This window comes from Ovis aries, chromosome 2 (assembly GCF_016772045.2).
Source record: "Ovis aries strain OAR_USU_Benz2616 breed Rambouillet chromosome 2, ARS-UI_Ramb_v3.0, whole genome shotgun sequence".
In the NCBI taxonomy this organism is placed as follows: Eukaryota; Metazoa; Chordata; class Mammalia; order Artiodactyla; family Bovidae; genus Ovis; species Ovis aries.
The window spans coordinates 224,213,928-224,237,569 of record NC_056055.1 but is presented as its reverse complement, the minus strand read 5'-3'; the positions used below and the strand labels follow the sequence as shown (position 1 = coordinate 224,237,569).

General features: G+C 40.0%; 1 long non-coding RNA gene across 1 annotated transcript in view; it reads left to right on the top strand.

Annotated features, from left to right (window-relative positions):
* Positions 1 to 5,808: 5,808 nt before the first annotated feature.
* The window catches only part of LOC132659335 (uncharacterized), a 28,465-nt gene continuing 10,631 nt past the window's right edge, over positions 5,809 to 23,642 (top strand). Inside the window, exon 1 of the long non-coding RNA XR_009599652.1 lies at positions 5,809 to 6,035. This is a non-coding gene — a long non-coding RNA (uncharacterized LOC132659335). The remainder of the gene's footprint in view (positions 6,036 to 23,642) is intronic.

Sequence of the window (23,642 nt, the reverse complement as noted above, 5' to 3'; positions counted from 1 at the left end):
ATGGGACTGGATGCCATGATCTTCGTTTTCTGAATGTTGAGTTTAGGCCAACTTTTTCACTCTCCTCTTTCACTTTCATCAAGAGGCTTTTTAACTCCTCTTCACTTTCTGCCATAAGGATGGTGTCATCTGCATATCTGAGGTTATTGATATAGCTAATATTGATATTAGCTATTGCTATTTATTGAGAATCAACTCAGCGTGAGGCACTTTGTTAAACACTGGGGATAGAAAAATAAAAATGGGGCAATTAGACTTTACGGAATCCAATCAAGCCTTTAATCAGTGGTTCTTAAACCTAGCTATACATTAGAATCATCTGAAGAGATTGTAAAATTCTTTCCTTGTGTTACTTTGTGGGAATTGGGGCTCAGAAACCAGCACAAATGCTGATACTATGTCTACTGTAATTGTTATGAGCAATAACTATCCTTTGTCTCTGTCCCAGGAGTCTTGTGTCTTCTGCCAGCATTCATGGAACTGAAGACTAACCTGTGAGCTTAAAAGTAGGATAAAATATCAGATTCTTCATAGTTTTTTTTAAAATTAATATGCAACCCTAGATCTAACCATGAATTTATAGGAAATAAAAGAGGAAGAGAACAGGCTAAACAACAGTGAGGTTGTAATCAGCCAAACTCAGAATGTAGAAATTCTGCAGGAGAAATAATCCAATTTCATCAACAAATAAATAGCATGGTGGGGAAGAGTAGAAATGCTATATATTAAGAGACTAATATCAATCAAAGGAAATGCATGAATCTTTTTGGACAATTATTCAAGTAGAACTTGCCATTTATTCATTTACTCATTTAGCTGGGCTAGGAGCTGGAGATACAAAGAAGTAAGGCATAGTTTCTATTCCTAAGAATATTACGATTTTAAATAGGAAGGCATGCATGTAAACAAATTATACAGAAACAGAAGTAAGTACTGGATATAGTGCAGGAAAGAGTCGCTATTAATTCATGTGGACTAGAGAAAAAAAAAAAGAGTCATGTTGAAGCTTATCCTTGAGTTTAATTTTTAAAATATAACTTATTTGAGGCATTTAAAAATCATATAAAATATATCTATTGCAAAGTTTATAAAGAAAATTTAGCGATTTGTGCAACTGGTATCAACATACATCAGTTTAAGTGGATTTCCTTTGGGCTGACCTTTGAAGACAAGGGAAGAGAGACACTCCAAGGAAGAGTGAAAGGAAGAACAAACAATTACATTATTAACTAAAATTAATAGAATTTTCATTAGGTACCCAGTTCAATTCAGTCCCTCAGTCGTGTCAGACTCTTTGCAACCCCATGGACTGCAGCACACTGCCTTCTCGTCCATCACCAACTCCTGGAGCTTACTCAAACTCATGTCCATTGAGTCGGTGATGCCATCCAACCATCTCATCCTCTGCTGTCCCCTTCTCCTCCTGCCTTCAATCTTTTCCAGCATCAGGGTCTTTTCAGATGAGTCAGTTCTTTGGATCAGGTGGCCAAAGTATTGGAGTTTAAGCATCAGCACCAATCCTTCCAATGAATATTCAGGACTGATCTCCTTTAGAATGGACTGCTTTGATCTTGCAGTCCAAGGAACTCTCAAGAGTCTTCTCCAACACCACAGTTCAAAAGTATCAATTCTTCAGTGCTTAGCTTTCTTTATAGTCCAACTCTCACATCCACACATGACTACTGGAAAAACCATAGCCTTGACCAGATGGACCTTTGTTGGCAAAGCAATGTCTCTGCTTTTTAATATGCTGTCTAGGTTAGTCATAACTTTTCTTCCAAGGAGCAAGCGTCATTTAATTTCAGTCACCATCTGCAGTGGTTTTGGAGTCCCCCAAAATGAAGTCTTTCACTGTTTCCATTGTTTCCCTATCTGTTTGCCATGAACTGATGGGACCAGTTGCCATGATCTTAGTTTTCTGAATGTTGACTTTTAAGCCAATGTTTTCACTCTCCTCTTTCACTTTCATCAAGAGGCTATTTAGTTCTCCTTCACTTTCTGTCATAAGGATGGTGTCATCTGTGTATCTGAGGTTATTGATATTTCTCCTGGCAATCTTGATTCCAGCTTGTGCTTCATCCAGCCAAGAGCTTTATATGGATTATTGTGTTTATACCTCATAAGAACACAGTGCTGGAGGTAGTATTATTATTACCCTCATCTTTCAGATGGTGAAGCTGAGGCACAGTGAGTATATTGCCTTAGGTCACAGTAAGTGGTGAGGTGGAATTATTAAAACCCAGGTAGACTGACTGTAATGGCTATATCTTTCCTCATTCTGCTTTTCTACTTGGAAAATCTTGAGGTCTAAACCCAGACTGGTATAAAGGGGCTTGAATGGCTTGAGCGTGGAGGAAGTAGGAATGGGCAGAAACCATGGAGCTGCTGAGATGGGGCTCCAGTTTCTGCCTGGTGTGACTAATGCAGTGTGAAGATGAGGAAATGAGAGGAGGGGCAGGTTATATTGAGTCTGAGATTTCTGAGGGTCATTCAAGTGGAAACATCCAGGAGGTGTTTTTGGATACACACAATTGGGCTTGCAATAAAGATTTAACTCTCACTTACAGATAAGTGGTAGCTGAAGCCAAAAGTGCAGATGAGACTCTTCTGGCATAAGGAATGAAAAAAGAAGGCATAGGACAGAATGCGGGAGGATATGAAGTTTTGAAGGTAGAACAGAGGACTATATTGTGCATAAAATAAAAATTGTATGCTGAAGCACTAACCCTCAATATGACAATTTTGGGAAATAGGGCTTTTAAGAGATAGTTACGGTTAATGAAGTCATAAACTCATGGTCCTAATCCAAGGGAGTTGGTGGCCACATAAGAAGAGGAAGAGAGCAAGATCTCTCCATGCATACATACTGGGGACACAGGGAGAAGTCTGCTATCTGCAAGTAAGGAAGATAGCTCTAACCAGAAGCTGACCCCACTGGATCTTAACAGGGGACTTCTGACCTCCAGAACCGTGAGAAAAGCTTCTATTGTTAAAGCCACCCAGCCAATGGTATTTTGTTATGGCACCCCTAGCAAACTAAGACAGAAAAGAAGTCAGTTGCGCAGCCTAAGAATGGATGATCAGAGAGGGAGAAAAAGTACCAAGACAGAGTGGCATCATGGAGGTCAAGTGAGGAGTTTCACAAAAGGAAGGTAAGTAAGATGAGCCTCTAAGTGGACATAACGTTTGACACATATTCTTTTGATTTGACAAATATGAAGTCATTGGTGATTGTGCCAGGATATGGAGGTGGTGGGGCAGAATCCAGATTACACTGGATTGAAGAAGCCATGTGAGCCGAAGAAATGGATTCTCTAGAGACCCTTTGTCTGGTCTCACCCAGGAGCTTATCTGAAGTTCAGACCCTCAGTCCCCATCCTAGACCTACTGACTCATAATCTCATTTGAGTTAGATTCCCATAAAGAAAGTTGATCATCTAGACCATTCTTTCTAGGAAACCATGTGGTAAGGAAAGGAGGGAGGATTAGAAAATAGGAGGAAGCAGAGGGAATTTTTGTTAACTTATTTATTCAGAAGGGAATTTTTAAATGTGAGGCACTTGAATCTACTGGTGGTCCATGAGGAAGAAATCAATTGAAAGGGAAAGACTGGAAAAAAAAGAGAGAGAAAGAATAACCAATGGAACAAGGACATAATGGTGAGATCAAGAACTTCAGTGAAGAAAATAATCTAATCTGAGGTTAGGGACACTTCCCTTTTTGACCTGGGAAAAAAGAAAATCTTGGTTATGTAGATATTTTAGGTAGGAGTTAAGAGTTGAGGAAGTATATGTCCAGTAGTTTCATTTTTTTTCTTCTATCAAGTTGTAGGCATAAACACTTTCTTCAAAAGATGAGTGAACTGGGGACTTACCTGGTGGTGCAGTGAATAGGAATCTGCCTGCCAGTGCAGGGGACATAGGTTCAATCCCTGGTCTGGTAGGGTTCCACATGCCACTGAGCAACTAAGCCTTCTGAAGTTGAAGTTGTAAGCAACCACAACTTCTGAAGTCCATGCACCCTAGAACTGCAAACCACAACTATTGAGCCTTTGTGCTGCAACTGCCGAAGCCCACATCCCTAGAGTCTGTGCTCTGCAACAGGAGAAGCCACAGCAGTGACAAACCCACTGTAACAAAGAATAGTCCCTACTCACCGCAACTAGAGAAAGCCTGTGTATGGCAACAAAGACCCAAACATAAATAAAATTTTAAAAAAGAGGACTGAATTGATTGAAATGCAAATTGTTAGAAAGAGGATGCAAGGGATCTGGGTTGGATAGAAATGTGTCTCCATACATGTGCAAAGAAATAGAAAGAAGGGAAGAACCAAGAAACTGGAACATTTAATGAGAGCCATGAGGTCAAGAGAATATGGTCAAGGATTGGAGTTAAACACCCCAGAGGAGAAGCAGTTCTGGCCGATAACCAAGTCTTGAGGGTGTCCATGAGAGTGGGTAGTTGGTGACCGAGAAAGACTGTTGGAATCATGGACATTAGAGAATTTTGAGTAGGGTATGTCAGATAGATTGTCCACACGGATGTTAAGGTCGTCCTTAGTGACAGTTTGATGGAAACAAAAGACTGAGAGTTGGATTAGGACTTCAAACTTCTCAAGGGAAGATTTATTATGATTGCAGGAAAAAGGTGCCAAGGATGGAATAGGAAGATGGGTGAAACATTAGTAGGGTGAAGGTATTGCATGATGGTTTAAAAAAAAAGAATGGGGAGCAAGCAGAATGAGGACAGTAATCCTCAGTCCTGGCTGTGATAAGGAGTGGAGATGCCAGGGAGGAAAAGCACAGTGTGTTCCATGCAGCTCTGAGTTCACCAGTTCCTGCTGTGAAATCTAGTCTTGCTGCCTGCAGTCAAACTGCTTTTCCTACCTACCTTGTCAGTCCTTCCAATATCGCTGGTGGTCACCAGACTGAACAGTTCCTCATCTCCAGCCTCCACGCTGGTTTCAACCAGGCAACCTTAAGGCCCACAGTCTAGGATGGGACCTTAATGGCCAGTGAGGATTCCAATACATGAGAAATGCACTCCAAGTCTTGGACCTCTTCTTTTCTTCCTCTTGGTAAGTTTTATAGACTTGAAAATGGAGTTCAGCAATTGTAGCCACAGCCCAGACACAGCTGGTGGTGAGCTGGTGAGCCCTGAGGGCACCCAAGAAAGAAAAGAATACCTGCCATCTAGCAGCCATCATCAGACTGCAGCCATTCCCTATGGTGTGCCCTAAGGAAACTCAGGATGTGAAAATGCATAGTTTGAGGTGCATTTCAAAGGAATGATTTCAGTGAAAGATTACATCCTCCCATATATAAAAAGGTGCTAGTTCCTTAACTTGAGATTTCTAGTTTTCTTTAATTAACAGTAATCTTTTGTCCCTGCTACCTGTCCTTCACTGTAAAGCCTACCTCCCCTCCTCCTCGCCTCCTTGGAGTAGTTTTCTCAGGGTTTCTTGAGATATTGCCTCCCAGGCTTAAAGTCCTAAAACTTCTTGCTGAATAAAACATAATTCTTTTTTAAAAAAAGAAGGAAAAAAAATGGAGTTCAGAAAGATTGGGAGATAAGGGGGTTGGTGACTATTGAGAAAGAATCTGTTGGGAGAAGAGTCTGAAAGAGATTGGCCAGAGACTTATAAAAGTGACATTTGTCTGCCAGGATTTATGAAACAGAGGAAGCATTGGAGACTTTGAGCCTGGAGAGTGACAGGATCAATTTCATATTTGGCAAAAATAATTCTGTAGATGGCTAGAAGATGGCTTGGCAGGCAAGGTTTTAGGAACCAGCAGATGACTTAACATTTGATCCTCAAGACTAATTAGAGTGAGGTCTGCATCAGAGAAGTAGTTGGAAGACAGTTTTAAGTCATTTAGGCCCATGTCTTAAATCATTGAAGGAAATGGCAACCCACTCCAATATTCTTGCCTGGGAAATCCCATGGACAGAGGAGCCTGGAGGGCTATAGTCCATGGGGTCGCACAGAGTTGGACATGACTGAGTGACTGAGCATGCATGCAACATTGGGAAGAGGTAGGTAAGGATGCGTAAAGGTTAATTCTCCTTGCAAATATAGAATTCAAATTGTATTATAATTACCTTATGACTGGATTATTTTTCTTTTCTGAAATTTTTCTTTGAATTCTTCCAATTGTTTTTTGGTCTTATTTAACCAAAATAGAAACTCCAGCTAGTGTTTTATACCAGTTGCTATAGCAAAACCCAGGAATGAAGGCACTTTTATTTGTCAAGTAAGCAAGACTATCAAAAATAGTTTTGATTGTAGAATACATCTTACATTCTTGTATTTCTCAGCTGTACAATTTGAAGCATATCCCAGACACTTCTAGTTTTTATTGCTGACTTATTAACTTGTCTAAAAAAAACTAGGGGCTTCCTTGCTGGCTCAGATGGTAAAGAATCTGCCTGCAATGTAGGAGACCCAGGTTTGATCCCTGGGTCAGGAAGATCCTCTGGAGGAGAGATGTGTATCTGTCAATGTTACTGTTACGACCATTGAAACTGGGAGGGAAGGGTGAAGTGAAGGAGAAAAGAATTGTATGTGTACTATAAGTTTGCCAAGACACAAAAATCTGTATTTACTTATTATTTCACCTGATGCAATTTTATTAGCTAGACCTTTGGTCTGCAGTCATTAATTAAGTGTATGTTCATAAAATAGAGGCACATGATTCTCTTAGTAAAGCCATTTGGTTATCAACTCAGGTCTGCCTTAGTTTCTTTTAAAAATGGGTGTGAAGTGAGGTACTTCCCTGGCAGTCCTGTAGTTAAGACTCTGCCCTTTCAGTGCAAGGGGCAGGGGTTTGATCCTTGGTCTGGGAATTAAGATCCCGCATGCCTCATGACATGGCCGAAAGATTGAAAAACGGGACTAAGGTGAGAATTCTCTATTTACTTTTTATGTGAAGCAAGTAAAGTACATTTGGAGAAACCTATTTTAAGAGTGAGTGTGCAAAGGAGAAGTGGGGTCAGGTGGTCTCAGTTCAAGTTCCAATGCCTTGCTTCCTTAAATAAGCCATTTACCCTTTTAAGCTTCATGAGTTTCATTTGTAAAATGAAATGCGAAATAAACGAATCTACCTGAGAGCCTTTAGGAGATGTGTATAAGATAGTATCTTACCAAGCTTTGCCACAGTGCCTGGTTCGCAGAAACCGTTCAGCATTATAGCTTCTCTGATATCTCTTTTCAAAGAGATCTGCAGAGTTTTCAGTAACAAAAATTATTTTTCACCTCAAACCAATAGGGCTGTAACTAGGAGGTATGGACGAATTTGGGGCAAAAAATGAGATGAAGATATTTCTAGATCCAAGAGCCAGAAAATGATTGCGGGGGGGAAGAAGAAAGGAGAAACAAAATTGACAGTCATCAAAACTCTGGAAAGTGAGAAATGAATGTAAGTCATGAGCCATGTGACACAAGGGAAGAGCTGGGGGTCAGCAGATCGAATTTCAAGATCACTGTCGTGACCTCGGCAAGTCACTGGCTTGTTCTGGGTCTCAGTTTTATCATAAGTAAAATAGAGACCATATTTCCTGACCTGCCTGATGCCGAAGATTAATGTGGAAATCAGCTGGGAAATAAGAAGAGTGTGGAAGCACTTTGTAAGTACAGAGGGAAGTAGATACATTGTCTGAGTGCAGGTGTTGAGGCAGTGACCAAGAGGCATCTTTTTTAAAAAGTGCTGCAAATTATCCACCTTACTTAATGGCTATTATTTGACTTCTACTCTATCAGCATAATTGCTGAGGGAAAACCTTTATGGAAACCAATAGAATAATCTAGGAGTTCAAGATCTGCTGATATTCGCCGAGGCCTGGATTCGGTTCTTCAAATACCTGGATGTGTGAACCTGCACAAGGGATTTTATCTGTTTGATCTGTTTCCTTCGCTATCAAATGAAAAGACTAGGAACTTCCCTTGCAGTCCAGTGGTTAAGACTTTGCCTCTCAAGGCAGACGTTGTGGGTCCAAACCCTGGTCTGAGAGCTAAGATCCCGCATGCCTCAAGTCTAGAAGCAAAACCCCCAAAACATAAAACAGAAGCAATATTGTAAGAAATTCAATAAAGACTTTAAAAATGGTCCACATACAAAAAATCTTAAAAAAATGAGAAGACTAGATATTGTTTCCCTCTCAGGATTATTTTGAAGACCAAAAACATTGTGAAAGACTTATAAAAACAATCAATCAATTAATTCATCATCAATTAATGCACTCGAATAGAAGATGGTATGAAAATTCGGTGTGGAAATGTGTAAAAACATACCCCCCCTCCCCACCAAAGGATGGAGTATTATGTCACCCTGACCAGCTGTGCTTGTGAAGAAAATTTAATAACGTGGGAAAGTGTTCATGAAATAACATTAAGTGAGTAAACTGTCATGCACACACACACACAGAAAAAGAAAAACAACTAGGAAGAAATACACTGAAATAGCATCAGTGATTGTCTTCCTGAGTATTGGGATTATAGATTATTTATTTTTGCTTCTTTAAACTTTCTTGCATTTTCCATTTTTTAAACAATTGAAAGCATGTATTGCCACTTAATAGGATAAAAGGTTATTTTAAACAACGAGATAATGTGTGTCAAAGGTCTGCCAACAGTGCCAGGCATACACTGAGTAGGGATTTCATAGATGTTAGTCGAATCCAAATGAACTCTTAAAAAAGACATCTTGCAAGGAGGCTATATGCCCCCGCCTCGGCCATCAGATGATGTTCTTCAAAGGAAACAGGAAGACAAGACCCATCAAACATGCCCTCACTAGGAAGCCTGGACATAAGCACTCAAGTGGATGTTAGGAAAAACTTTGACCCCTAAGCCCTGAAGGGGTGCTGTGACTTCTACTTTCTTCAAGACAAACAATTAACATCTCAGCTGCTCTTGTTCTGGGTAAGATCAGAACCACGTGAAGGATTTAAAATATCACTGGGATGACATGTTACAGAGCAGCTGGCGGGCCCATAAATGTCACAAGGAAACCCATACCAATTGGGAAGGCAGGAGACAAAAATAATAACAATAATTCTTTGCATTCACATGGCATCTTTCATCTGAAGGGCTCAAAGTATTTTACAGATGTTATAGCCATTAAAACGTATGTGGCAAGCATTATTCTCCCTGGATTACAGATGGGGAGGGGACTGTAATCCTGTCATTCAGACTAAAACTGGAATAAACTGTAATGATCTTTGAGAGGAGATCTTTCTGATGTAACCCTTTCCTGCTGCAGTTTCCTCCTGCTTCTGAGTGAACAGGACAGGTCACATCCTTGGGCCCGCGATATCGACTGCAGGTATCCCAACACTGAAATGAGATCACCTCTCCATCTTTTCTCCCAGACGAAACATATTTAACTTTTCAAAGTTTTTCTTCAGAAGCCCCAGCTTCCCTCTTCTCATTTCCCTACAACCTGGAGGTGGTTTTCAAGCTAGTAACTGAAACCAGTGCCTGATACTTTAGCCCAGATTCATCAGCAACTTTGCCTGAATAAACCGACAGACCTAAAGTTAGATTTGTGTTTTTGCAGCTGGGGTTTCCACACAGATATGTTGTTTTGGGTTTTGGCGTGTTTCTGATAAGGCAATGGCTTCTATTTCTTTTTTAAAAATTAATTAATTAATTTTAATTAGAGGATAAGTACTTTACAATATTGTGATGCTTTTTGCCGTACATCAGTATGAATCAGCCTTGGGTATGCATGTAATGATCTCTATTTTTGATGTTCAAGATCTTTGTTCTCTTGTTGTTGCTATTGTTCCTTTTTCCTTTGATCTGAGAATCCAGCTTCCTTTAAAAAGGCCAAGCATCTCATTCTCCTAACCGAGCAGTGATTATCATTTGTGCGTATTCTATTTTCTCTGTATTTGTATTCATCTTTTAATGATTTTAGGGTAGTACTGTATATATAATTTTGCATTCTTTGAATTGCATTCTGCTTTTGAGATTTACATTATATTGCAAGTATTTTTCTCCATTACTTCTTGGAAAAGAAGCCCAATGTTGATTCTATAATCAGGATTCTATGTTTGCATTATAATTTCCTCAATCACACTATTAGAAGATATTAGCATTGTCTCAAATTTTCCTATTGCTAAGCTATTTTGGGTGAGCATACCTTTAAAGCTTCTTTTATATTTTAGACCATTTTATTAAGAACTTTCGGAGAAGTCAATGGCACCCCACTCCAGCACTCTTGCCTGGAAAATCTCATGGATGGAGGAGCCTGGTGGGCTGCAGTCCATGGAGTCGCTAGAGTCGGGCATGACTGAGTGACTTCACTTTAACTTTTCACTTTCATGCATTGGAGAAGGAAATGGCAACCCACTCCAGTGTTCTTGCCTGGAGAATCCCAGGGACGAGGGAGCCTGGTGGGCTGCCGTCTATGGGGTCGCACAGAGTTGGACACGACTGAAGCGACTTAGCAGCAGCAGCAGCAAAAGAACTTTCAACATATATTTCCAAATAACTTTCTCAAATGACTGAAGCTCATTACAGAATTCCCAATAATGTCTGGCAGTATAAGTTTCACTGCATTCTTGTTAGAATTGAATATTTTTATTTGAATTAGTAAAAATATTTGCTTTAAAATTGAATTTGAATTTCTTTACTATTGATATTAGCAAAATTAGCAATTTCATCTTTTTTTTTTTTTTTTTTTAGCAGACTAAATATTCTCCCTGTTTTTTGGGAGCTTCACATTGGATGATGGATGGTTATAAACCTAAACTATGTAAAAAAAAAAAAACCATGATATAAAAACAGTAGTAATAATAAAATCTTTCACTATAAAATACCTTTCACTCAGGGGCCCCACGTGTTCCTTTATTCTTCAAAATGTTTCTATGAGGTACATGAGATATACTATCAATCAGTTTTAAAGACAAAAAATATAATATGACTGGTACTTGATGCCATGATTAAACCAATTGCTATGTTGTTGCAAATGGCCCTGATCACATTTTCTCACTGGTTCTCACCATATTCTCATAGCACTTCCAGTTCTGGCTTAGCCTTATTCAAATTCTTCAGGCATTATTGCTTTTCCCTTTGTGTTTTGAATATACCTATGATTATTTATCCTATTCTCCAATGGTGGGGAAAAAATCAGTTGAGCTAGTCTGGCCCTACATAGGGAAGGAAAAGGCACTTGTGAGTCTAATCTGTTCTCACACTAAAATGATTTTCATACGTATCAAAGAACCAAACTAATTTGTGCATGCAGACACCAGCTCAGATGGATTGATTGTCCTTAGTGATATATTTAGTATTGGGATCTAGATCAGATTCCGAGGAAACCTTATTTATAATTTAACTCTATGAGAAATCTTGGCCACGGAACATAGATTTTAAGTTCTTTGACAGTCTGAGATTCAGCCTTCTGCAAACTGTGTTTTTGCATTATCTCTGTGTGAAGCTGTCCTGGTTTATAAAGTCAGATGGCTTCTCTCTTCTCCTATCATGTGAACATGTAAACTTGTAAACTGGCTCCTACCTAGACTAGGTTTCCTCCTGAGGCTTAGGAGAATAGGGTTTCTCGTCTTTCAAGTCAGAGCACTGAATTTTACCCCTCTTCAGCAATCAGTGGTCCTTGATCCTTCTCAGGATCCAACTTTAGTTACACAGCTGGAGGAAATTGATTTTTGATAGAAAAGAGCCCAGTGAAATTTTTGGAATTTAACTAAGTTTGGGGAAAATCACTGTCTCTAAAGAAGGAGAACTTGATGTGCTGTTTATTTCCCTGCGGTCTCTCTCTCCCCTACCACTCTGCCTTGTTCACATTTGCGTGAGGCAGAATGGAGAGAGCAGTTTCAGGACAGACTTGTCTTACAGCTTAAACATTTGGACTGGATTCATTAGCAGAAACGCTGCAGATTATTAAACAATGAAACCTTTTCAAATGGGAGATAAAGTAATGAGAAGTGGCAGGACAGACGTAGGAATGCAGACAGCAAAACAGCAGAGAGTGACCCTGATAAGATCTTAGGGAATCTGAGACAAATCGGATTCAGGCTTGAGATGCCCGCCACCTCTCTGCCCAGGATTTGGCCCTGGCACTTTCCTGTAACTTCTGTTGTGAAAGAGACCTGACCCAGTTCCTTCCCTTATTTTCTGTACCTGATCCTTCAGGAGGGCTCAGCGCCCACCTACCTGCTACTGGCAGGCTTCAGGTGCTCTGTAGCTAAGACCCTGCTCTTGCTGTTTCTGCTCTGACCACCTGAGAGTAATTAAGTGGACTCTTCTACCTAGAGCTGAATGGACTGGTTCCAAAATTATATTTTCCTGGAACATCTTGTTGAACTGGAATGCTTTGGCAGTTAAGAAAGCCACTGCTCACACCTGAACAAATCAGTCTGTTTTTCCTGAAATGAGTTCATGTTCACCTCCTGGCACATGAGAAGGTAACTGGCAGACCCAGGAGTCTGGCTGAAATTGAGCACGGTGAGGTCATTATATCATCATAAAGAACAGAGTTAAGGATGGCAGAAAATCAAGAGTTATATTGATTGATTTGTAGTCTAATGCAAACAGATCAGATGAAAAAACCCAGAGAAAGACTAGAGAACATGTCCAGAAATTCTGGACAAGGTGAGTCTGCCTCTAACAAAGTCAATTTCCTAAAGAAACATAATTCTTGAATTGTAAAATAATTATGTGGCATAACACGTGCACGCATGCACACAGACACGCACGCGCACATGCATGCAGAATGTGTATGCTGTTGCCCATATGCTATCCCCTTTGTTGGAAAGTAAGTAAACTCTTTCAGGACCCAGGGTCTCTATTTGCCTTACCATTATGACTATTTGCCACCTCTTTTTCTTTGGGCAAAAAGCAATAATTCCATGCTCATTTGTAGGGCAATCTTAGAAAAGGAGTGTGGCCAACTTAAGTCAAAACAAATGCTTAAAAAGCACTTAACTAAATGAACCTTGGAAAGTGGTTCTTCCATATCCAGATCTAAAGGTAATAATTTGGGGAAAAAAATGTACAAACTAGAAGTATTTAGCAAGACACATGTATTAGAATCAGGAAGCATATTTTTTTCCATAATATTTCATTAGGATTGGTTGGGACTGGGTTAGCTTCTTAGTTTCTTCTTCTTGCTGCTGCTGCTGCTAAGTCACTTCAGTCGTGTCCGACTCTGCAATCCCATAGACGGCAGCCCACCAGGCTCCCCTGTCCCCGGGATTCTCCAGGCAAGAACACTGGAGTGGGTTGCCATTTCCTTCTCCAATGCATGAAAGTGAAAAGTGAAAGTGAAGTCGCTCAGTCGTGTCCAACCCTCAGTGACCCCATGGACTGCAGCCTTCCAGGCTCCTCCGTCCATGGGATTTTCCAGGCAGGAGTACTGGAGTGGGGTGCCATTGCCTTCTCCGAGTTTCTTCTTACTATAGAGGAATTACTCTTGAGATACTGCAAAGAACCACTGTGACCAAATGCATCCTGAGACTGATGCCCTCATGCCTTTCCTGATCAGGAGAACATGTCTCCCTCATAACCCATCAAGCAATACTGACGGATTCTGGGGCCACTGCCTGCAACCAATGAACTGCAAAAATTGTGGTGCTCTGGGACCTAACCTGCTGGCTGGGAATATTAGATGTGGCAACCAAATGCTTTTTGGACACCACATAGAAATAAAGAGCCCTTCTCAAGTTAACAAATAAACACAGTCACAAGAAAACCCAGAGATAAGTCAAACTCCTTTTGTGATCTACTCTCATTTTATTCATTTGAGCAGTTTTGAGTTTTATCTAATGCCAGATTGCTTTTCCAGGTTTTCCCCGAATCTTCATGGACCCATAAGTATGTGACCCAAAGCAGTTGAGTGGTTTGTTGTACAGTTGCTAAGTCATGTTTGACTTTTTGCAACCCCCATGGACTGTAGCATGCCAGGCCCCTCTGTTCTTCACTGTCTCCTGGACTTAGCTCAGATTCATGTTCATTGAGTCGGTGATGCTATCTAGCTATCTCATCTTCTGCTGCCTCCTTCTCCTTTTGCCTTCAATCTTTCCCAACATCAGGGTCTTTTCCGATGAGTTGGCTCCTTGCACCAGATGGCCAAAGTATTGGAGCTTCAGCTTCAGCATCAGTCCTTCCAATGAATATTCAGGGTTGTTTTCCTTTAGGATTGACTGATTAGATCTCCTTGCAGTCCAAGGGACTCTCAAGAGTCTTCTCCAGCCCCATAATTCAGAAGTATCGATTCTTCGGTGCTTAGCCTTTTCTATGGTCTACAAATATTAAGAATGGTGTTCCGAGTCAACACTTAGAGTTTAATTCCTTTTTTCTTTTTCTTGTTGGAAAGGAAAATCCTAACTTTGTATTCATGGCAATCTTAACTTTAGGAGATATAATAAACATTTTGAAGGTTGTTATATCCTAGGGTGAAATTTTATTTATTTTTTAATTTAATCTTTAATTGGAAAAAATTGTTTTATAATGTTGTGATGGTTTCTGCCATACAATGCAAATCAGCCATAATTATATATATATGTGCTTATATATATATATATGTATATGCTTATGTATATATTTTCTCTCTCTTGAGCCTCCCTCTTAATTTTATTTTTTTAAAAGATTTTTTATGTGAGCGATTTTTAAAGTATTTATTGAATGTGTTATAATATCATTTCCATTTTTGCTTACTTGCTTTTTTTCTTTGGCCATGGAGCATATGGGAGCTTAGCTCCCCAACCAAGGGTGGAACCTATACCGTCTACACTGGAAGGCAAAGTCTTAACCATTAGACTTCCAAGAAAGTCCCCTGGGATGAAATTTTAGATTGAGGGAAGGTAAACGTAATTTTGACTTTGGATGGTAAATGGAGGTATAAACAATTAGAATGAACAACCAGTTTCCACACAGTCAAATGTGGGCTTGTCAGTCATGTCCCCAGTGGGATTCCTATTAGAGGCTGAGAGAATAAGAATACCACATTTTCAGTGATAACCAATCCGATTCCTTCCTCTTGTTTCAAATGTTAAAACAGTAGTTGGCACTCACTGGTTTATTCATGTAATCTGACATGCAATACGCAAAGTTATGAAAAATTTAACAACAATCATGTTTTACACCAAGGGCACGCAACAGTAGGAATTCAGTAGTCCTGGGAATGTATCTTTATCGTGCTTCTTGCTGGTTTGTTTCTTTCAGTTCACTTCAGTTCAGTCACTCAGTCGTATCCTACTCTTTGCGACCCCATGTATCGCAGCACGCCAGGCCTCCCTGTCCATCACCAACTCCCAGAGTTCACTCAAACTCACGTCCATTGGGTCGGTGATGCCATCCAGCCATCTCATCCTCTGTCGTCCCCTCTCCCTCCCAGCATCAGAATCTTTTCCAATGAGTCAACTCTTCACATGAGGTGGCCAAAGTACTGGAGTTTCAGCTTTAGCATCATTCTTTCCAAAGAAATCCCAGGACTGCTCTCCTTTAGAATGGACTGGTTGGATCTCCTTGCAGTCCAAGGGACTCTCAAGAGTCTTCTCCAACACCACAGTTCAAAAGCATCAATTTTTCGGCACTCAGCTTTCTTCACAGTCCAACTCTCACATCCATACATGACCACTGGAAAAACCATAGCCTTGACTAGACAGACCTTTATTTAGTTGCTAATATAATGAATGTCCTTATTTTGAGAGTCACTTTTAAACCATAGTTAGTTGCATTTTATTACTCCCTTAAAAGTACTTCTCACAAAGTCAATATCACCATATAGTATGTTGGTCCAATCTTTTATTGAATACAGCCCTTGTCCTATTTATGACCCATGACTGATGCATCAATCCCAAAATGTGACTTCTCTGAGCCACTGCAGGACAAGTATCTCACCTCCTAAGAACGTATTTCACAGAATCATCTCACTAATTTCCAAATGCTTCTGTTGCCAGCATCCCGTACAGGAAGCAAGGCTTCCCATGGCTTATGCTTTTGGAGGAAAAACACAGAATATTTTAGAGAAAGTAGTTCTAATTGGTGTGAAACATCTTGAATTACTGAAGTTCTAATGGACTTGAAAAAGCCTCTAGAGAATCAAAGGAACCGAATGATGTAATGGTCTGTAAAAGATAAAATAGGAATAGAAGGAAAAAAGCTTTAATTCACTTCAGAAAGAGATGTCCGCTCTTAGTGTTTGAGGATAAAGTTGCCACATTGTCTTTTTCATTTCGAAATCAGATTTTTTTGGGTGGGTGGTGGGGTAAATGAGGGGATAGTCAAGGTAAAAGATGAATATCAAACAATCAGTGCCATCTAGTGGTTTTATAGGATAAAGACAGAATTTCAGCAATTTGAGAACTGGTTTTTGTGACTGCAGTGCCTGAGAAATATTCAATCAGGCCAAACTATAGATTTCTAGAGAAAACAGTCTGGAATTAAATTATCTTCTTGATTCATTGCATAATGAACACCAAGTGATGTGCTCGTTTAAATACCGTGTGTTAAATGTGTATGTTTAAATAGTTTTGATGAAGGCTGAACAGAGAGTGAAGTAAGTCATTTTTGTTGTTGTTGAGTTGCAAAGAAATGTCCAACTCTTTGTATCCCTATCCTCCACTCCTCCGGAGTTTGCTCAAATTCATGTTCATTGAGTCTGTGATGCTATCTACCTCTCTCATCCTCTGCTGCCTCCTTCTCCTTTTGCCTTCAATCTTTCTCAGCATCCTGGTCTTTTCCAGTGAACTGTTTCTTTGCATCAGGTGGCCGAAGTATTGGAGCTTCAGCTTCAGCTTCAGCATCAGTGCTTCCAACGAATATTAAGGGTCGTTTTCTTTTAGGATTGACTCGTTTGATCTTCTTGATGTCCAAGGGACTCTGAAGAGTCTTCCCCAGCACTGCAATTAGAAAGCATCAATTCTTTGGTGCTCTGCCTTCTTTATGGACCAGCTCTCACATTAGTACACGACTACAGGAAAAACCATAGCTTTGACTATATGGACTTTTGTCAGCAAAGTGATGCCTCTGCTTTTTAATATACTGTCTAAGTTTATCATAGCTTTCCTTCCAAGGGTCAAGCAGTTTTTAAATTTCATAGCTGCAGTCACTGTTTGCGGTGATTTTGGAGCCCAAGAAAAGAAAATGTCACTGCTTCCACTTTTTCTCCTTCTTTTTCCCATGAAGTAATCTAAATATGTGACTTTGTAATGTTTCAACCATATCTGTCTATTGCTTTTTTAACAATTAATAAAGGGGCAAATATATGGCCATGTCATAAATTTAGTTTTTAAAAACATTTAAATAACTTTTCAATATAGTTTATTTTCCTCTTCTCCTATGTATTTTGTTTAAAGCAATTACAAACTTTACTCTGAGAGGGGGTCTGTAAGCTTCAAAAGACTGCCAAAGGGATCCATGGTGCAGAAAGTTCAAAAAACTTGATCTAGGGACTTCCCTGGTGGTCCAGTGGTTGAGACTCCATGCTTACAATGCAGGGTGTGTGGGTTCAATCCCTGGTGAAGGAACTAAGATCCCACATGCTGCACAGCCAAAAAACAAAACAAAACCAACAACAGTAACAAAGAGTCCTGTGAAAACATATACGAAAACTGTGGAAAAAAAAAAAAAAGCCTGATCTAAAGGGATGCTTAAATTATGAAGTTGAAACACATAATTTAATAGTTAAGGGTTCAGTCTCATTGATTCATTTACTTGAGTTCAAATCCCACCCTACTGAGTCTTCTACTTGGTCCCTCTGTGGCTTGGTTAACCCATCTACACCACCAATTTCATAGGAGAGGTCTGCGTTTTAAAGAGCTGATACATATGAAGTGTTGAAGTGAATACACCTTGAGATATTCTCAGTGTTACCACATGTCACTATGCAAAGCAGTTGCTAAATTTAGAAACCACCAGCCAAAAATTTAAGATGAATGACCTGAATTTATAATGGAAACTCTCAGAAGTTTTGACTAGCAAACATGCCCTGACAAATATTTAAGAAGCATTTTTTTCACATACTTCATATAGGAAATAAAAGCATGTATTTTATATACTTCACTAACTCTTACAATAACCCATCAGTTCAGTTCAGTTACTCAGTCATGTCTAACTCTTTGCAACGCATGGACTGCAGCACGCCACGCCTCCCTGTCCATCACCAACTCCTGGAGTCCACTCAAACCCACGTCCATTGAGTCAGTGATGCCATCCAACCATCTCATCCTCTCTCGTCCCCTACTCCTCCTGTCTTCAATCTTTCCCAGCATCAGGGTTTTTCCAATGAGTCAGCTCTTCTCATCAGGTGGCCAAAGTATTGGAGTTTCAGCTTCAGCATCAGTCCTTCCAAAGAATATTCAGGACTGATTTCCTTTAGGATGGACTGGTTGGATCCCCTTGCAGTCCAAGGGACTCACAAGAGTCTTCTCCAACACCACAGTTCAAAAGCATCAATTCTTCAGCACTCAGCTTTCTTTACAGTCCAACTCTCACATCCATACATGACGACTGGAAAAACCATAAACTTGACTAGATGGATCTTTGTTGGCAAAGTAATGTCTCTGCTTTTTAATATGCTATCTAGGTTGGTCATAAGTTTTGTTCCAAGAAGCAAACATCTTTAATTTCATAGCTGCAGTCACCATCTGCAGTGATTTTGGAGTGCCCCAAAATAAAGTCTCTCACTGTTTCCTTTGTTTCCCCGTCTATTTGTCATGAAGTAAGGGGACCAGATGCCATGATCTTAGTTTTCTGAATGTTGAGCTTTAAGACAAATTTTTCACTCTCCTCTTTCACTTTGAGCAAGAGGCTCTTTAGTTCTTCACTTTCTGCCATAATGGTGGTGTCATCTGCATATCTGAGGTTGTTGATATTTCTCCTGGCAATCTTGATTCCAGGTTGTGCTTCATCCAGCCCAGCGTTTCTCATGATGTACTCTGTATATAAGTTAAATAAACTTATAAAGTTTATTTATAACTTATAAATTTATAAAGATAACTTATAAACTTATATAAGTTAAATAAACAGTAACCCATAGGAGGGTAATAGTGTACCCATTTTCAGAATCTTGGATTGTTAAGAGTTTGATTCAGGGTCATATAGGTGTACTGACGGGAATGCAAAATAAGGTATTTGGAGAATTGTTTTCACTCACATAATCTTCAAAAATCCAAAAGCTTTAGAGGTTCTCAAAATGTGCTTAAAAGAAAGACTTTTTAAAAGCTGAAAGAGAGCCCACTGCTATCCTCATCCTTGTGGAGCTTAATTTCTCAAGGTGGGGGTGAGGAACAAGTTTGTCTGACACCGAGAGTCAAGGGGACATGTAACTAACTCAGGTAAGTTGACAGAGCTATGGAGACACAGCAGAGGATTCAAACTGACCACTTGTTGATTGTATGCCTGTGATAACTCCACGACGTTCCCAGCACTTTCTGGAAAAGCCCACGCATGCCTTGGGGAGTGAGGATCCCTTTGTGTACCGACAGCAGCAAGTCGACCATTCTCCTGCCACATTACAAAAGTGACTTTATGACCTTCTGTGTTTTATGTGTTGGTTTGGGATGCAACTGAAAGCACTGAAATTAGCGCCAGAAAATCTATGTTAGACTCTCACTTTTGCCACTCCTTAGCAGTGTGGCTGAATTTCAGTTTTCTCACCCAGATCTCAGTAAAAATGAGATCTAGCTCACAAGGCTTTTGTGAGAGTTAAATAAATTAGTGTTTATGAACATCTAGAAAGAAGGCTGGTCCACAACAGGCAGGCCACAACTCTGCAGTGGATATGGTTATTTCTATTAATGCTTACTTGTAGAATTAACCAAGGAAGTTGTGGAGCCCATGAAAGGAATAACTTAGTTGAACCTTGTCTTCATCTCTAATGTACAGTATCTGCCAAACAGAATAGTAGTTGAGGTATCAGCAACAGACAATATAATATACCTCCATATAATGTACTTACACGACAGGGCCACCCAAGGTGGATGAATCAATGTGGAGAGTTCTGACAAAACATGGTCCACTGGAGAAGGGAATGGCAAACCACTTCAGTATTCTTGCCTTGACAACCCCATGAACAATAGGAAAAGGCAAAAAGATAAGACACTGAAAGGTGAACTCCCCAGGTCAGGAGGTGCTCAATATGCTACTGGAGAAGAGTGGAGAAATAACTCCAGAAAGAATGAAGAGACAGAGCCAAAACGAAAACAATGCCCAGTTGTGGATGTGACTGGTGATGGAAGTAAAGTCTGATGCTGAAAAGAACAATAATGCATACAGACCTGGAATGTTACGTCCATGAATCAAGGCAAATTGGAAGTGGTTGAACAGGAGATGGCAAGAGCGAACATCGACATTTTAGGAATCAGCGAACTGAAATGGACCGGAAAGTGTGAATTTAACTCAGATGACTATTATATCTACTACTGTGGGCAAGAATCCCTTAGAAGAAATGGAGTAGCCCTCATAGTCAACAGAAGAGTCTAAAATGCAGTTCTTGGGTACAATCTCAAAAACAGTAGAATGATCTCTGTTTGTTTCCAAGGCAAACCATTCAATATCACAGTAATCCAAGTCTATGTCCCAACCAGTAATGCTGAAAAGCTGAAGCTGAATGGTTCTATGAAGACCTACTATACCTTCTAGAACTAATACCCAAAAAAGATGTCCTTTTCATCATAGGGGACTGGAATGCAAAAGTAGGAGGTCAAGAGATGCCTGGAGTAACAGGCAAATTTGACCTTGGAGTACAAAATGAAGCAGGACAAAGATTAACAGAGTTTTGTCAAGAGAAGGCACTGGTCCTAGCAAACACTCTCTTCCAACAACACGAGAAAAGACTACATGTGGCCATCATGAGATGGTCAATACTGAAATCAGATTGATTATATTCTTTGCAGCCAAAGATGGAGAAGCTCTATACAGTCAGCAAAAATAAGACTGGGAGCTGACTGTGGCTCAGATCATGAACGCTTTATTGCCAAATTCAGACTTAAATTGAAGAAAGTAGGGAAAATCACTAGACAATTCTGGTATAACCTAAATCAAATCCCTTACAAATATATAGTGGAAGTGACAAATAGATTCAAAGGATTAGATCTAATAGACAGAATGCCTGAAGAACTATGGATGGAGATTCATGACATTGTACAGGAGGCAGTGATCAAGAACATCCCCAAGAAAAAGAAATGCAAAAAGGCAAAATGGTTGTCTGAGGAGGGCTTACAAATAGCTGAGAAAAGAAGAGAAGTGAAAGGCAAAGGAGAAAGGAAAAAATATACCCCTTTTAATGCAGAGTTCTAAAGAATAGCAAGGAGAGATAAGAAATTCTTCCTCAGTGATCAATGCAAAGAAGTAGAGGAAAACAATAGAATGGGAAAGACTAGAGGTCTATTCATGAAAATTTGAGATACCAAGGGAACTTTTTGTGCAAAGATGGGCACAATAAAGGAGAGAAATTGTATCGACCTAACAGAAGAGGAAAGCTGAGTGCCAAAGAATTGATGCTTTTGAACTGTGGTGTTGGAGAAGACTCTTGAGAGTCCCTTGGACTGCAAGGAGATCCAACCAGTCCATTCTAAAGGAGATCAGCCCTGGGATTTCTTTGGAAGAAATGATGCTGAGGCTGAAACTCCAGTACATCGGCCACCTCATGCGAAGATTTGACTCATTGGAAAAGACTCTGATGCTGGGAGGGATTGGGGGCAGGAGGAGAAGGGGATGACAGAGGATGAGATGGTTGGATGACATCATGACTCAGTGGCCATGAGTTTGAGTGAACTCTGGGAATTGGTGATGGACAGGGAGGCCTGGTGTGTTGCGATTCATGGGGCCACAAAGAGTCAGACACGACTGAGCGACTAAACTGAACTGAACAGAAACAGAAGATAATAAGAAGAGATAGCAATAATACACAGAAGAACTATACAAAAAAGATCTTCATGACCTAGATAACCACAATGGTGTGATCTCTCACCTAGAGCCAGACATCCTGGAATGTGAAGTCAAGTGGGTCTTAGAAAGCATCACTATAAACAAAGCTAGTGGCGGTGATGGAATTCCAGCTGAGCTATTTCAAATCCTAAAAGATGATGCTGTGAAAGTGCTGCATTCAATATGGCAGCAAATTTGGAAAACTCAGCAGTGGCCACAGGACTGGAAAAGGTCAGTTTTCATTCCAATCCCAAAGAAAGGCAATGCCAAAGAATGCTCAAATTATGAGTGCACAATTGCACTCATCTCACACGCTAGTGAAGTAATGCTCAAAATTCTCCAAGCCACGCTTCAGCAGTATATGATTCATGAACTTCCGGAAGTTCAAGCTGGATTTAAAAAAGCCAGAGAAACTATAGAGATCAAATTGCCAACATCCGCTGGATCATGGGAAAAGCAAGAGAGTTCCAGAAAAACATATACTTCTGCTCTATTGACTATGCCAAAGCCTTTGACTGTGTGGATCACAACAAACTGTGGAAAATTCTTAAAAAGATGGGAATACTAGACCACCTTACCTGCCTCCTGAGACATCTGTATGCAGGTCAAGATGCAACAGTTAGAACTGGACATGGAACAACAGACTTGTTCCAAATAGGGAAAGGGGTATGTCAAGGCTGTCTATTGTCACCCTGCTTATTTAACTTATATGCAGAGTAGTCATGCAAAATGCCAGGCTGGATGAAGCACAAGCTGGAATCAAGATTGCTGGGAGAAATATCAATAATTTCAGATATACAGATGATACCGCCCTTATGGAAGAAACTGAAGAACTAAAGAGCCTCTTGATGAAAGTGAAAGAGAGTGAAAAAATTGTCTTAAGACTCAACATTAAAAAAAATAAGATCGATATGTGAAATAGATCTCCAGTCCAGGTTTGATGCATGAGACAGTGTGCTCAGGGCTGGTGCACTGGGATGACCCTGAGGGATGGGATGGGGAGGGAGGTGGGAGGGCGGTTCAGGATGGGGAAAACATGTACACCCATGGCTGATTCATGTCAACCTATGGCAAAAACTTCTACAATATTGTAAAGTAATTAGCTTCTAATTAAAATTAATTAATTAATTAAAAAATAGACAACAACAACAACAACAAACCAAAAAACTAAGATCATAGTATTCAGTCCCATCACTTCATGGCAAATAGATGGGGAAACAATAAAAACAGTGAGAGACTTTATTTTGGGGGACTCTAAAATCACTGCAGATGGTGACTGCAGCCATGAAATTAAAAGATGATTGCACCTTGGAAGAAAAGCTATGATCAACGTAGACAGCACATTAAAAAGCAGAGACCTTTTTTTTTTTTTTTGGCCAACAAAGGTCTGTTTAGTCAAAGCTATGGTTTTTCCAGTAGTCATGTGTGGATGTGATAGTTGGAGTATAAAGAAAGCTGAGTGTCGAAGAATTGATGCTTTTGAACTGTGGTGTTGGAGAAGACAATTGAAAGTCTCTTAGACTCCAAGGAGATCAAAGCAGTCCATCCTAATGAAAATCAGTCCTGAATATTCATTGAAGAACTGATGCTGAAGCCAAAACTCCTATACTTTGGCTACCTGATGTGGAGAAATGACTCTTTGGAAAAGACCCTGATGCTGGGAAAGATTGAAGACAGGTGGAAAAGGGGATGAGAGGGGATGAGAAGGGATGAGATGGTTGTGATGCCATCCAACTCAATGGATGTGA